Source organism: Leptonychotes weddellii, chromosome 7 (assembly GCF_054177405.1).
Source record: "Leptonychotes weddellii isolate Sample4059 chromosome 7, ASM5417740v2, whole genome shotgun sequence".
NCBI classification, from domain to species: Eukaryota; Metazoa; Chordata; class Mammalia; order Carnivora; family Phocidae; genus Leptonychotes; species Leptonychotes weddellii.
Window position 1 is genome coordinate 48,346,784 of NC_138375.1, and position 13,634 is coordinate 48,360,417.

The 13,634-nt window shown below is 37.3% G+C and overlaps 1 pseudogene; it reads left to right on the forward strand.

Annotated features, from left to right (window-relative positions):
• The first annotated feature begins 28 nt into the window (after positions 1–28).
• On the forward strand, positions 29–872 carry LOC102739020 (transcription factor BTF3 pseudogene; annotated as a pseudogene).
• Positions 873–13,634: the final 12,762 nt, after the last annotated feature.

The window sequence follows — 13,634 nt, forward strand, 5'->3', positions numbered from 1 at the left end:
AAGATCAAAATAATTATCACGACTAGCTGCCATCTTGCGTCCCCGGGTGTGTGCACCTAATCTCAGCTGGTCCGCCCAAGACCCCCTGAGCGCCAACCCTATTCCACCCCGCGGTCCCATTTCCGCTCCAACAAGATGAAAGAAACTCTCCTGAACCAGGAGAAACTCGCCAAACTGCAAGCACAAGTGCGCATTGGTGGGAAAGGAACTGCTCGCCGAAAGAAGAACGTGGTTCATAGAATGGCTACAGCAGATGATAAAAAACTTCAGTTCTCCTTAAAGAAGTTAGGGGTAAACAATATCTCTGGTATTGAAGAAGTGAATATGTTCACAAAACAAGGAACAGTGATCCACTTTAACAACCCCAAAGTTCAGGCGTCGCTGGCCGCGAACACTTTCACCATCACAGGCCATGCTGAGACAAAGCAGCTGACAGAAATGCTACCCAGTATCTTAAACCAACTTGGTGCAGACAGTTTGACTAGTTTAAGAAGACTGGCTGAAGCTCTGCCCAAACAATCTGTGGATGGAAAAGCACTACTTGCTACCGGAGAGGATGATGATGATGAAGTTCCAGATCTTGTGGAGAATTTTGATGATGCTTCCAAGAATGAAGCAAACTGAATTGAGTCAACTTCTGCAGAACATAAAACTTGAAGAAGTTACTGGGAGCTGCTATTTTATATATGACTGCTTTTTAAAATTTTGTTCATGGATCTGATAAAATCTAGATCTCTAATATTTTTAAGCCCAAGCCCCTTGGACACTGCAGCTCTTTTCAGTTTTTGCTTATACACAATTCATTCTTTGCAGGTAATTAAGCTGAAGAAGCCTGGGAATAAAGTTCGAAACAAGGTTAATAAAGTTCTTTGCCTAGGGAAAGAAAAATAATTTATCACAGTTAAATATTAACCAAAGCAATGATAATCTTAGAAGAAAACATTTAACCTTACAAGAAATACATTTTCTCTTCATTTTTTTTTTTTTTTTTTACTTTAAACCTGAAACATTAATGAAAGCAAAAAGTCTACTTTACAAGATATCCTCATTCTGGGTAATACAAAACATATAGCCCATGAAAGCCCAATATTGTTGTTAAGTAAGTTGTGCTTTATTTTTTTTGAAATGCTCATTCCTTTCCCCTACCACTAGATTTTGGCGTAGGTATGCTCTTCAAAATCCCTGTGCCTTTGAAGTTTTTTCCCCCATTTCTGGAATTTTTTCCCTCTCTTTGTACTTGGTGAACTATCTTTTGGTAATACTGAAATCATATGGGGGCATTGGCATTTCACCTCACAAATGTGCATGCCTACAAAACTGTATGCTTTCTAATTTTAGAATTTGCTACGTTTTCTGTGCCATAACACTACGACATCCTTGAAAGAAGAGACTGTGTCCCATTCAATTTTCCTTCCCCAAAGCCTACCACTGTACCTGTCTATGAAATGAACAAACGGGGCACCTGGGTGGCTCAGTCGTTAAGCGTCTGCCTTCGGCTCAGGTCATGATCCCAGGGTCCTGGGTTCGAGCCCCACATCGGGCTCCCTGCTTGGCAGAAAGCCTGCTTCTCCCTCTTCCACTCCCCCTGCTTGTGTTCCTGTTCTCGCTTTGTCTCTCTCTGTCAAATAAATAAAATCTTAAAAAAAAAAAGAAAAAGAAACTTGAAAACTTAGGAACATCAAAGAACAACTCTTGTTAGTTACTGGGATTGACTTCTTGGAAAACAGTTGGACATATGAAGGTATTTGAATGCTTTCCTGATTTAGACCATATAAATCATTTTAGAATAATTTTTAGATGATTCTTAAAAGGTCTTTGTTTTATTCCACAAAGATATTTGAACATTTACTAAGTGCCAGTTACCACAGCTTTAGGTAATGAAGAAAAACCACCAGAGCATCATATGCATGAGCTTTTATTAGAAAATGCCTGGCAGAAGGCTTCCAAGAAGTGTTTAACTTAGAGAAGGCTTCAAAAGAGTATCTAATTTGTGTTACAGGGATTTAACAGGAGGAGGGTGGCCAAAATTTATTTTCAGGAATAATTGATGAAAGATGGTTCTGGAAAAATGAGGAATTGTTCTTGTCAATTACCATTCATTGATTGAGCCACTTGAATTTTATCAAGAGGGATGAAGAGGAAGAATAAGGAGATAAAGTTGTGTATAAGACAGAGTGCAGAAGACAGCTACAGGAAACAAGGACATGCATTTTAAAATGCACAGCAATAAGAGGACAAGGTACCGCTGAAGTATTGCCACCAACAATACCAAAACAGCCTGTTCATCTAAACAAAATATACAAATGCCCAACTCAGATCCTGACAAATAAACAATAAAATTATAATGTATAGTTCAAAGTTGTATTTGTCATATGGAAGTTATCTTTATCTTTCTTATAGCTTACAATTTCCAGAGGAAAATATTTACTATATTCTCACATCTAGAAAAATGTTGTGTTTCTTCTAATAAACTATTTTGTTTTTATTATATGAAAAGAAATTTATTATGTGAAAATGAAACACGCAATTGATCAGCATTCCCTTCCTTGTGCCAATCATTAGAAAACTCAGGAACAAGCTTATAATCCTCCTAAGGAAAATGGTCAGACCTTATAGAGCATAATTTTGTCATAAATACCATCCTTGGATTTATCATATTTTTTCTTACTTTGCCTGGGTATCCTTAATATAATTAAAAATATGTGTATTTTTGTAAATGACTTTAAGTCATTCTTAGGAAATTTGAGGAGTGGATGAATAAAAAGATGAATGAATGAATGATAAATAAATCAAATCTATCCCTCCAAATTTTTTTTACAACTGACAAATGCAAGTTCTATAGTTCTATTATAACACTACATTAAGTTGAACACTAAAAACAAAATTGGTTATTATTTAAAATTTGATGTTGGGCATTCTCCCAACACACATTTTCCACACCAGAAAGTCAGAGTTTTACTGGCCTTAATTCCTATCTTTAAACTCATTTCATATCCAAACAAGTTCTCTTATTCAATAAATATTTATAAAGCTCCCTCCTGACATGCATTCAAAGTTGCTCTGTCAAAGAGAAAAGGTTAGCAAAGCTCAACTAGACTAAATGGAATGCTTGAGAGAACAGAACTGTCTGGCATTTTTTGAACGTTAATACTGTTGGTGGATTCTGTGTCCTTGGACAAGGAATTTTGTAGCTCTGGGCTGGAATTGACAAATTTGTCAGTAGCACCTGCCCATGCCAATCTCTGTATGGGGATGAGTAATAAACCATCACATCAGGGTTAAACATGATAATATAGAAAAAATTTATTTTCAGATAAGCATTTCCCAGCTATTTCATGTCCTTAAAAGAAAGCATGCATTGTTGCTTTGAGTCTGATAGATGCTCTATTCCACCTCAGAGGAAGGTACCATTTAATACTGAAATATCTGCAGAAGAGACAGTATTAAGCAAAATATTTAGAGAACCTTCTGGGGAAAAAAAGGGATGCTACTCCCCCATCACTGAAACTCTATTTTCTCATCTTTTAATTGTGCCTCTTAAGTAAAAACTAAAATGTGCAGTAATTCTCAGCTTGATCACCAGAGAATTCTCATTTAAACACTGGATATAAACAGTTGAAATTGAGATTCAAACTGAGCAAATGTTCAGTTTAGTAAAACAAGTACGTGTTAAAGCTTTAGTAGATTTGGGGAAAACCATGTGGATTTGAAATGTAATGCCTATATCTCTATGGGACAAAACAAGAGCAAATGCAGAACTTTTTTGTTACATGACTGATTTGTGTAATGGGATAGAGAAGAATACTATGAATAATTAAGGGGATACATAGAAACAGGAAGGAATCTGATAGGAATGAAATAAAAAGAGGGGAATGGATTAAATACCAGCAGTTTTATTTATTTTCTCAACTACGTGTTAACAGAGTTTACCATATAAGTGAATTTCTAACTCGTTAGTCAATGTTAGACATTTTATCACCAAATTAAAAATGCTAAGTTCTGGTATTTAACTTTACCACTAACTTGCTATTTGAATTTAGGCAAGTTTCTTTGTAAGACACTATTATTACCAATAAAAATGGAACTAATAATATCTTTTCCATTATAATATCATTTCCATTATAAGGATAAATGAGATAGGTAAATATAAAGTTCTGCATTTAAGTTCAAAAGTTATTGTTCAAAATAAGTCAGCTGGTCCCAATGTAGGGTAGCAGAAACTATGCTTAAAATTATACTAAAAAAGATAAGATTATAACCTTCTATGAATGGACATTTCAACTAACTCGCTGCTAAAAAGCTAATGAAATCCAAGACTATAAAAAGAGAACTGTTGTCTAGTTCAAGGGACAGAACAAGCTATCATACTCTGTACTGGTCACATCAAGTAAACATTGTTCAAAACTTTGAAAAGCTTCCTAAGAAGATGAAATGTTTGGAAACTGTGTCCTAGGAAAAAACTTTGAAACAATCAGGGATAATTGCCCAGGACAAATAGCTTCAGAAGTGTTGTCATTAGAACATTAGATCAGGAAAAGAAATAGGGCTTGAAATATGCCTAGCAATCAGAGCTGTCCATAAATGAAAAGACAATGCTGAAGTGTAATGAACTTCCTGTCATTAGAAGGGATCAAGTATAGGTTACATAATCAGTCAACTGTCAGTGTGCTATAGAGAAGGCATTACTAGACATGCTCCAAAACCTCTTTCAACTAGATCATTTAAAATGGCAAATATAGTAGTAATAATAAGAATAACAATACTATGCAATGGAAAGACAGCCATCTATGGACCTAGGTTTCTCCAATGGAAAAATCACTGAGTAATATGCTAATATGACATCACTCTGAAAATGATGGTTCTGAATGGTAAAAGAGAGAGAAAAGAACAATTAGCTCTCTTTCACCATTTTTACAATTCATGCTATGATTTTCACATGGTTAAAAACATATTTTTCAGGGCACCTGGGTGGCTCAGTCATTGGGCATCTGCCTTCGGCTCAGGTCATGATCCCAGGGTCCTGGGATCGAGCCCCACATCAGGCTCCCTGCTCAGTGAGGAGTCTGCTTCTCCCTCTCCCACTCCCCCTGCTTGTGTTCCCTCTCTGGCTGTATCTCTCTCTGTCAAATAAATAAATAAATCTTTAAAAAAAATATTCTTCAATGTGAACATTAAATTTGTCTATCATTTCTATTAATGAGAGGAGGAATTGTTTCTGTTTTGAAAATAAACTAGAAAATTTTTGTCTCAGAAATGACTTAAAAGGAGTAAATTGTTTTTATTCGGAGTTAATATGAAGAAAACAATATTGAGCTATCATATAAAACTAATAACTTTTTCATAAAATAAGTTATGGTCCAATAGGAAATGACTTGAGTTTTTTTTTAACTTTATTGTTTGAGGTTTTTGTGGGGTTCAGGGGTTTTTGTTTTTATTTAATTTCAAGTTAGTTAACATATAGTTTACTACTGGTTTCAGGAGTAGAACTTAGTGATTCATCACTTACATATAAAACCCAGTGCTCACCCCAAGTGCCCTCCTTAATGCCCATCACCCCACCCACCTCCCCTCAGCAACCCTCAATTTGTACTCTTACATACAGAACCCAAAAGACTACATAGTGTTATGGTTTGCCTCCCTCTCTGTTTTTATCTTACTTTCCTTCCCTTCTCCTATGTTCATCTGTTTTGTTTCCTAAACTCCATGTATGAGTGAAATCATGTAGTATTTGTCTTTGACTGACTTATTTTGCTTAGCATAATATACTCTAGTTCCAACCACATTGTTGCAAATGGCAGATTTCATTCTTTTTTATTAATATTGGAATATTTGAGTGATATTCCATTGTGTGTGTATATATCTATACACATACTATATATATGGCATGTATATATATACACATATACATACATATATATATACACATAGGCATATACATATATATATATACATGCCATATATATGTGTGCGTGTGTATATATATATATACACACACACATCTTCTTTATCCATTTGTAAGTTGATGGACATTTGGGCTCTTTCCATAATCTGGCTATTGTTGATAGTGCTACTATAAATATTGTGGTGCATGTGCCCCTTCGAATCAGAATTTTAATATCCTTTGGATAAATACCTAGTAGTGCAATTGCTGGCTTGGATCGTAGGGTAGTTCTATTTTTAACTTTTTGAGGAACCTCCATACTGTTTTCCAGAGTGTTTGCACCAGGCTGCATTCCAACCAACTGTGCAAAAAGGGTCCCTTTACTCTGTATCCTCTCCAACATCTGTTGTTTCCTGACTTGTTAATTTTAGCCATTCTGACAGGTGTGAGATGGTATCTCATTGTGGTTTTGATTTGTATTTGTCTGATGATGAATGATGTTGAGCATCTTTTCATGTGACTGTTAGCCATCTGGATGTCTTCTTTGGAAAAGTGTCTATTCATGTCTTCTGTCCATTTCTTAACTGGATTATTTGTTTTTTGGGTGTTGAGCTTGATAAGTTCTTTATAGATTTTGGATACTGACCCTTTATCTGATATACTTGCAAATATCTTCTCCAATTCTGTAGGTTGCCTTTTAGTTTTGTTGTTTCCTTTGCTATGCAGAAGATTTTTATCTTGATGAAGTCCCAATCGTTCTTTTTTGCTTTTATTTCCCTTGCCTTCAGAGGTGTGTCTAGTAAGAAGTTGCTAGGCCCGATGTCAAAGAGGTTGCTGCCTGTGTTCTCCTCTAGGATTTTGATGGATTCCTGTCTCACATTTAGGTCTTTCATCCATTTTGAATTTATTTTTGTGGATGGTGTAAGAAAGTGGTCCAATTTCATTCTTCTGAATGTCACTGTCCACTTTTTCAAACACCATTTGTTAAAGAGACTGTCTTTTTTCCATTGGATATTCTTTCCTGATTTGTGGGACAGTGTGTCGAATATACAGTTGTGGGTTCATTTTTGGTTCCTATTCTGTTCCATTGATCTATGTGTCTGTTTTTGTGCCAGTACCATACTGTCTTGAAGATGACAGCTTTTGTAATAGAGCTTGAAGTCTGAAACTGTGATGCCTCCCGCTTTTCTTTTCTTTTTCAACATTACTTTGGCTATTCACGGTCTTTTCTGGTTCCATACAAATTTTAGAATTGTTTGTTATAGATCTGTGAAAAATGCTGCCGGTATTTTGATAGGGATTGTATTAAATGTATAGATTGCTTTGGGTAGTATAGTCATTTTAACAGTATTTTTTTCTTTTAATCCATGAGCATGGAATGTTTTTCCATTTCTTGGGTCTTCTTCAATTTCTTCCATAAGTGTTCTAAGTTTTCTGAGTACAGATCTTTTACCTCTTTAGTTAGGTTTATTCCTAGGTATCTTATTGTTTTTGGTGCAATTGTAAATGAGATTGATTCCTTGATCCTCTTTCTGCTGCTTCATTATTGGTGTATAGAAATGCCACATATTTCTGTATGTTGATTTTTTATCCTGTAACTTTGCTGAATTCATGTATCAGTTCTAACAAATTTTTGGTGGACTCTTTCAGGATTTCTACAACTGCAGAGTGAAAGTTTGACTTCTTCCTTGCCAATTTGGATGCCTTTTATTTGTTTTTGTTGTCTGATTGCTGGAGCTAGGATTTCCAGTACTCTGTTGAAGAACAGAGGTCAGAGTGAACATCCCTGTATTGTTCCTGAACTTAGGGGAAAAGCTCTCAGTTTTTCTCTATTGAGAATGATATTAGCTGTGGATCTTTCATATATGGCCTTTATGGTGTTGAGGTATGTTCCTTCTATCCCCTACTTTTTTGAGGGTTTTTTATCAAGAAAGGATGCTGTATTTTTTCAAATGCTTTTTCTGCATCTATTGAGAGGATCATATGGTTCTTATCCTTTCTTTTGTTAGTGAGGTGCATCACATTGATTGATTTGCAGATGTTGAACCACCTATGCAGCCCAGGAATAAATCCTACTTTATTGTGGTAAATAATCCTTTTAATGTAGCATTGGATTCAAGTAGCTAGTATCTTGCTGAGAATTTCTGCATCCATGTTCATCAGGGTTATTGGTCTGTAATTCTCCTTTACAGTGGGGTCTTTGTCTGATTTTGGAATCAAGGTAATGCTGGCCTCATAGAATGAAGTTTGGAAGTTCTCCTTCCATTTCTATTTTGTGGAACAGCTTCAGAAGAATAGGTATATTCTTCTTTATTTATTAATTTTTTTTTGAGAGAGAGAGAAAGAGAGTGGTGGAGAGGAGCAGAAGGAGAGGAAGTGAGAGAAACTTAAGCAGGTTCCACACCCAGCATGAAGCCCAGTGGAGAGCTCAAGCTCGCAACCATGAGACCATGACCTGAGCTGAAATCAAGAGTCAGATGCTTAACCAACTGAGCCACCAAAGTACCCCATATATTCTTCTTTAAATGTTTTGTAGAATTTTCCTGGGGAGCCATCTGGCCCTGACTCTTGTTTGTTGTGAGATTTTTGATTAATGATTCAATTTCTTTGCTGGTCATGGATCTGTTCAAATTTTCTATTTCTTCCTGTTTCAGTTTTTGTAGTTTATATGTTTGTAGGAATTTATCCATTTCTTCCAGATTACCAATTTGTTGGCATATAATTGCTCATAATAATCTCTTACAATTGTTTGTGTTTCTGTGGTGCTGGCTGTGATCTCTCCTCACTCATTCATTATTTTATTTATTTGGGTCCTTTCTCTTTTCTTTTTGATAAGTCCAGGTAGGGATTTATCAATCTTGTTAATTCTTTCAAAGAACAATCTCCTAGTTTTGTTGCTCTGTTTTACCATTTTTTTTTTAAATTTTGTATCATTTATTTCTGCTCCAATTTTTATTATTTTCCTTTTTCTGCTAGCTTTATGCTTTATTTGCTGTTCTTTTTCCAGCTTCTTTAGATGTAAGATTTGAGATTTTTCTTGCTTCTTGAGGAAGGCCTGTATTGCTACATACTTCCCTCTTATGACCACTTTTGCTGCATCCCAAAGGTTTTGGAATGTCGTTTTTATTTTCATTTGCTTCTATGTATTTTTTAATTTCTTCTTTAATTTCCTGGTTGACCCATTCATTCTTTAGTAGGATATCCTTTACCCTTCATGTTTATGTGGTCTTTCCAAATTTCTTCTTGTGGTTGACTTCAAGTTTCATAGCATTGTGGTCTGAAAATATGCATGATATGATCTCAGTATTTTTGTATTGGTTGAGGCCTGGTTGGTGATCCAGTCTGTGATCTGGAGAATGTTCTGTGTGCACACAAAAAGAACGTGTATTCTGCTGCTTTAGGATGAAATGCTCTGAACATATCTGTTAAGTCCATCTGGTCCAATGTGTCTGGTCCAATGGCTTTGGCCATTGTTTCCTTGTTGATTTTCTGCTTAGATGATCTATCCATTTCTGTGAGTGGGATGTTAAAGCCCTCCACTATTATTGTATTATTATCAATGAGTTTCTTTAAGTTTGTTATTAATTGATTTATATATTTGACTGCTCCCAAGCTGGGGGCATAAATATTTATAATTCTTATATCTTCTTGTTGGAAAGACCCCTTTATTATGATATAGTGTCCTTCTTCGTCTCTTATTACAGTCTTCAGTTTAAAATCCAGTTTGTCGGGTGCCTGGGTGGCTCAGATGGTTAAGCGTCTGCCTTCGGCTCAGGTCATGATCTCAGGGTCCTGGGATCGAGTCCCGCATCGGGCTCCCTGCTCCTTGGGAGCCTGCTTCTCCCTCTGCCTCTCTCTCTCTGTCTCTAATGAATGAATAAATAAATAAAATCTTTAAAAAAATAAAAATAAAAATAAAAATAAAAAAATAAAATAAAATCCAGTTTGTCTGATATAAGGATGGCTACTCCAGCTTTCTTTTGATGTCCATTAGCATGATAGATGGTTCTCCCCCACCCTTCATTTTCAATCTGGATGTGTCTTTGGGCCTAAAATGAGTATCTTGTAAGCAGTATATTGATGGATCTTGTTTTTTTATCCATTCTGATGCCCTACGTCTTTTGATTGGAGCATTGAGTCCATTTACATTCAGAGTAATTATTGATAGATATGAATTTAGTGCCATTGTATTACCTGTAAAGTTTCTGTTCCTGTAGGTTGTCTCTGTTCCTTTCTAGTCTTTGCTACTTTTGGTTTCTCTTTTCTGCTCAAAGGGTCCCCTTTAGTATTTCTTGCAGAGCTGGATTAGAGTTCACAAACTCCTTTAGTTTTTGCTTATCTTGGAAACTCTCTCCTTCTATTGTGAATGACAGCCTTGCTGGATAAGGTATTCTTGGCTGCATATTTTTCCCATTTAGCACATTGAATATATCAGGTCACACTTTCTGGCCTGCCACCTTTCGGTGGACTGGTCAGCTGCCATCCTTATGTGTCTACCCTTGTAGGTTAAGGACCTTTTCTCCGAAGCTGCTTTCAAAATTCTCTATCTTTGTATTTTGCAAGTTTTACTATATGTCTTGGTGTTAACCTGTTTTGTTGATTTTGAGGGGAGTTCTCTGTGCCTCTTGGGCTTGAATGCCTGTTTCCTTGCCTGTATTAGGGAAGTTCTCAGATATAATTTGTTCAAATAAACCTTCTGTCCTTTTATCCCACTCTTCTTCTTCTGAGACTCCTATGATATGGATATTACACTTTGCGGAATCACTGAGTTCCCTAAGTCTATATTCATGGTCTAATAGTTTTCTTTCCCTCTTCTTTTCAGCTTCATTATTTTCCATAACTTTATCTTGTATATCACCTATTCATTCCTCTGCTTCTTCCATCCTCATTGTGATTACATTGAGTCAGTTTTGCATTTCAGTTATACCATTTTTTATTTTGGCTTGACTAATTTTTAAATCTTTTATCTCACCAACCAGGGTTTCTCTGGTGTTTTCTACACTTTTCTCAAGTGCAGCTAGTATTCTTATGACTATTGGTCTAAATTCTTGTTCAGATATATTGCTTAAAACTGTTTTGAGCAAATCCTTGGCTGTGATTTCTTCTTGATCTTTCTTTTGGGTAGAATTCCTCCATCTTGTCATTTTGACTAAGTTTCTGTCTTTTGTGTACTATGAAACCTTGTCATATTTCCTGCTCCTGAGAATAATACTATATTAAGAAGGAGTCATACATCATCCAGGGCCTGGTGCTTCAGGAAGTGTTTCTGGTTTATGCTATGTGCACTCTGCTGTTGTGTTTTGGTTGCACTTTCCCACAGAGCAGTCATCTACAGAACTCCTCCTTGCTTGCAGTGGGAAGTGTCTGGACCTTTAACTAGGTGTGCTTTGATCTGTTTGTTAAGATAAGCCTGATTTGAAAAAACAAGCAAACAAACCTGATCCAAGAAAAGAGAAAAGGAGGGCGCCTGGGTGGCTCAGTTGGTTAAGCAACTGCCTTTGGCTCAGGTCATGATCCTGGAGTCCCAGGATCGAGTCCCGCATCGGGCTCCCTGCTCAGCGAGGACCCTGCTTCTCCCTTTGACCCTCCCCCCTCTCATGTACTCCCTCTCATTCTCACTCTCTCAAATAAATAAATAAATCTTTAAAAAAAAAAAAGAAAAGAGAAAAGGAAAAGGATCAAAAAAGCAAACATACAGGCAAACAAAAAACTCTAAGCCTGATTCCAATGAAAAAGAAAAAAGAAGTAAAAAGGAAAAGAAAAAAAGGAGCTTGATCCAAAAAATGAGAAAAGGAAACAGATCAATAAATTAAAAAAAAAAACAAAAAACAAAACTCTAAGCCTGATACCAAAAAAAAAGGAAAAAAGAAGAAAATAACATAAAATAAAATAAAAACATAAAAAATTAAAAATTAAGAAATTAAAATTAAAAAAGCAACCCTGGTCCTATTTCTACCAAACTGAAGCTCACACTTGGAGCACTCTATGATCAGTAGAATTAGTAGATGCGGGGGACCTGTGGTGGTCTCCTGAGGGAGAGGCCGACTATGTTGGCTCACAGATTTGCCCTTGTGAAGGTGCCCTTGTTGGACTCAGGGGGTTGGGGTTTGGTGTAAGCACCTCCAGTCTCCACTAGAGGCGCTGTGTTTCTCTCTGAAGTCTACTGTGCTGGTGGGCGGGCAGGTGGAATTTGGCATCACCCTGACCTCTCATCCCTGGGGAGGGGAACTCACAGCTCCTGCTGTTCAGGAGGCCCTCACAGAAAAGCAAACAATCTCCTCTCCTGCGTCCTAGGCTTTCATCAGATCCCTGCCCTTAACCTGACTGTACCCAGCCATCGGCCCACCTGGTGCCACAGTTCTCCTGGGTTTTATCTCTGGCCAGTGGCTGGGAATCAAAACTCCATATCTTAAAGGGCCTGGCGAAGTGCAGACCCACTCCCCTCCCCTGAAGGAGAGGTTCTGTCCCAGAAAAGCAGTCACATGGCAGGCACATAGTAGCTGGAGTCTATTGTGATGCACAGTGTAAAGCTGCAACCACGTTATCTGCCCTCTGTGCACACTTCTGTCCCTTGCTGTTGAATGGCCATTCAATAGCTCCCCGTTGGCCTTTTGTCCTTGGAGAAACAAAATACCCTCTTCCAAATGTACTCCAGGAAGGGGAGTGATCTCTCCCAGTGCAACCCAGGGAATCCCCTCACTGCTGGGTGTGAAAATCCTATGAGCTGCTCTCACTCTCCCACTCTCTCCCTCTCTTCCTGACTTGGCTCTGCACAAAGGGCTCCCTCCCCTTTGCAGCACCGCGGCTTTTCTCTCCCCCAATTCATAGTTCTGAACCTCACATTGCCACGTTCTCTTCCTCCAATTGTACAGATTGTTTTCTTAATCCTCAGATTAATTTCTTAGGTGTTAAAAATGATTTGATGTTGGGGCGCCTGGGTGGCTCAGTCGTTAAGCGTCTGCCTTCGGCTCAGGTCATGATCCCAGGGTCCTGGGATCGAGTCCCACATCGGGCTCCCTGCTCGGCGGGAAGCCTGCTTCTCCCTCTCCCACTCCCCCTGCTTGTGTTCCTGCTCTCGCTATCTCTCTGTCAAATAAATAAATAAACTCTTTAAAAAAAAAAAAATGATTTGATGTTGATCTAGCTGCGTTCAAAGGAACAGGCAAGCTCAGTGTCCCCCTACTACTCCACTCTCTTAACTCCATTTTAACTTTCTATCTCATTTCAGATTGAAATTGTTGGCATAGAGCTAGATAAGTTTTCAGAATGCACAATTTTCCATGGGCTAAATAATTTGAAAACCTCTTCATTTTAGTATATAACCAAACTTTTAAACAACAGAACTCTACTAGATTTTCTGGACATGTGTGGGGGAAATTCAAAATTCATTCTAAAATCATCAATGACTATATGATAAAGTTAAATATATAATTTGGTCCCTTACTCCTTGTTGTTATTCAAGTACATTGAGAAAGTCCAAACAGGCTTGGTTGGCCCATTCCAAAACCACATAGTTAGAATCATAAGATTTTGAGATTATAACTGTCCTCAGGGCACATCTCTTGAAGGGAATCACATTATCAATTCTCTTCAGGGACCACCAGGCAGTTAATAGAAAGATAAGGCTTCCAGAAAGTGAGAGTTTGTGGATGATTTTAGACTATCCCCTGATAAAATGTATCAGATTCAATTTATAAAATTATATAATGATCAATAAACATTTTTCTGTACTGAATCTGACTCAGAGCCAAGA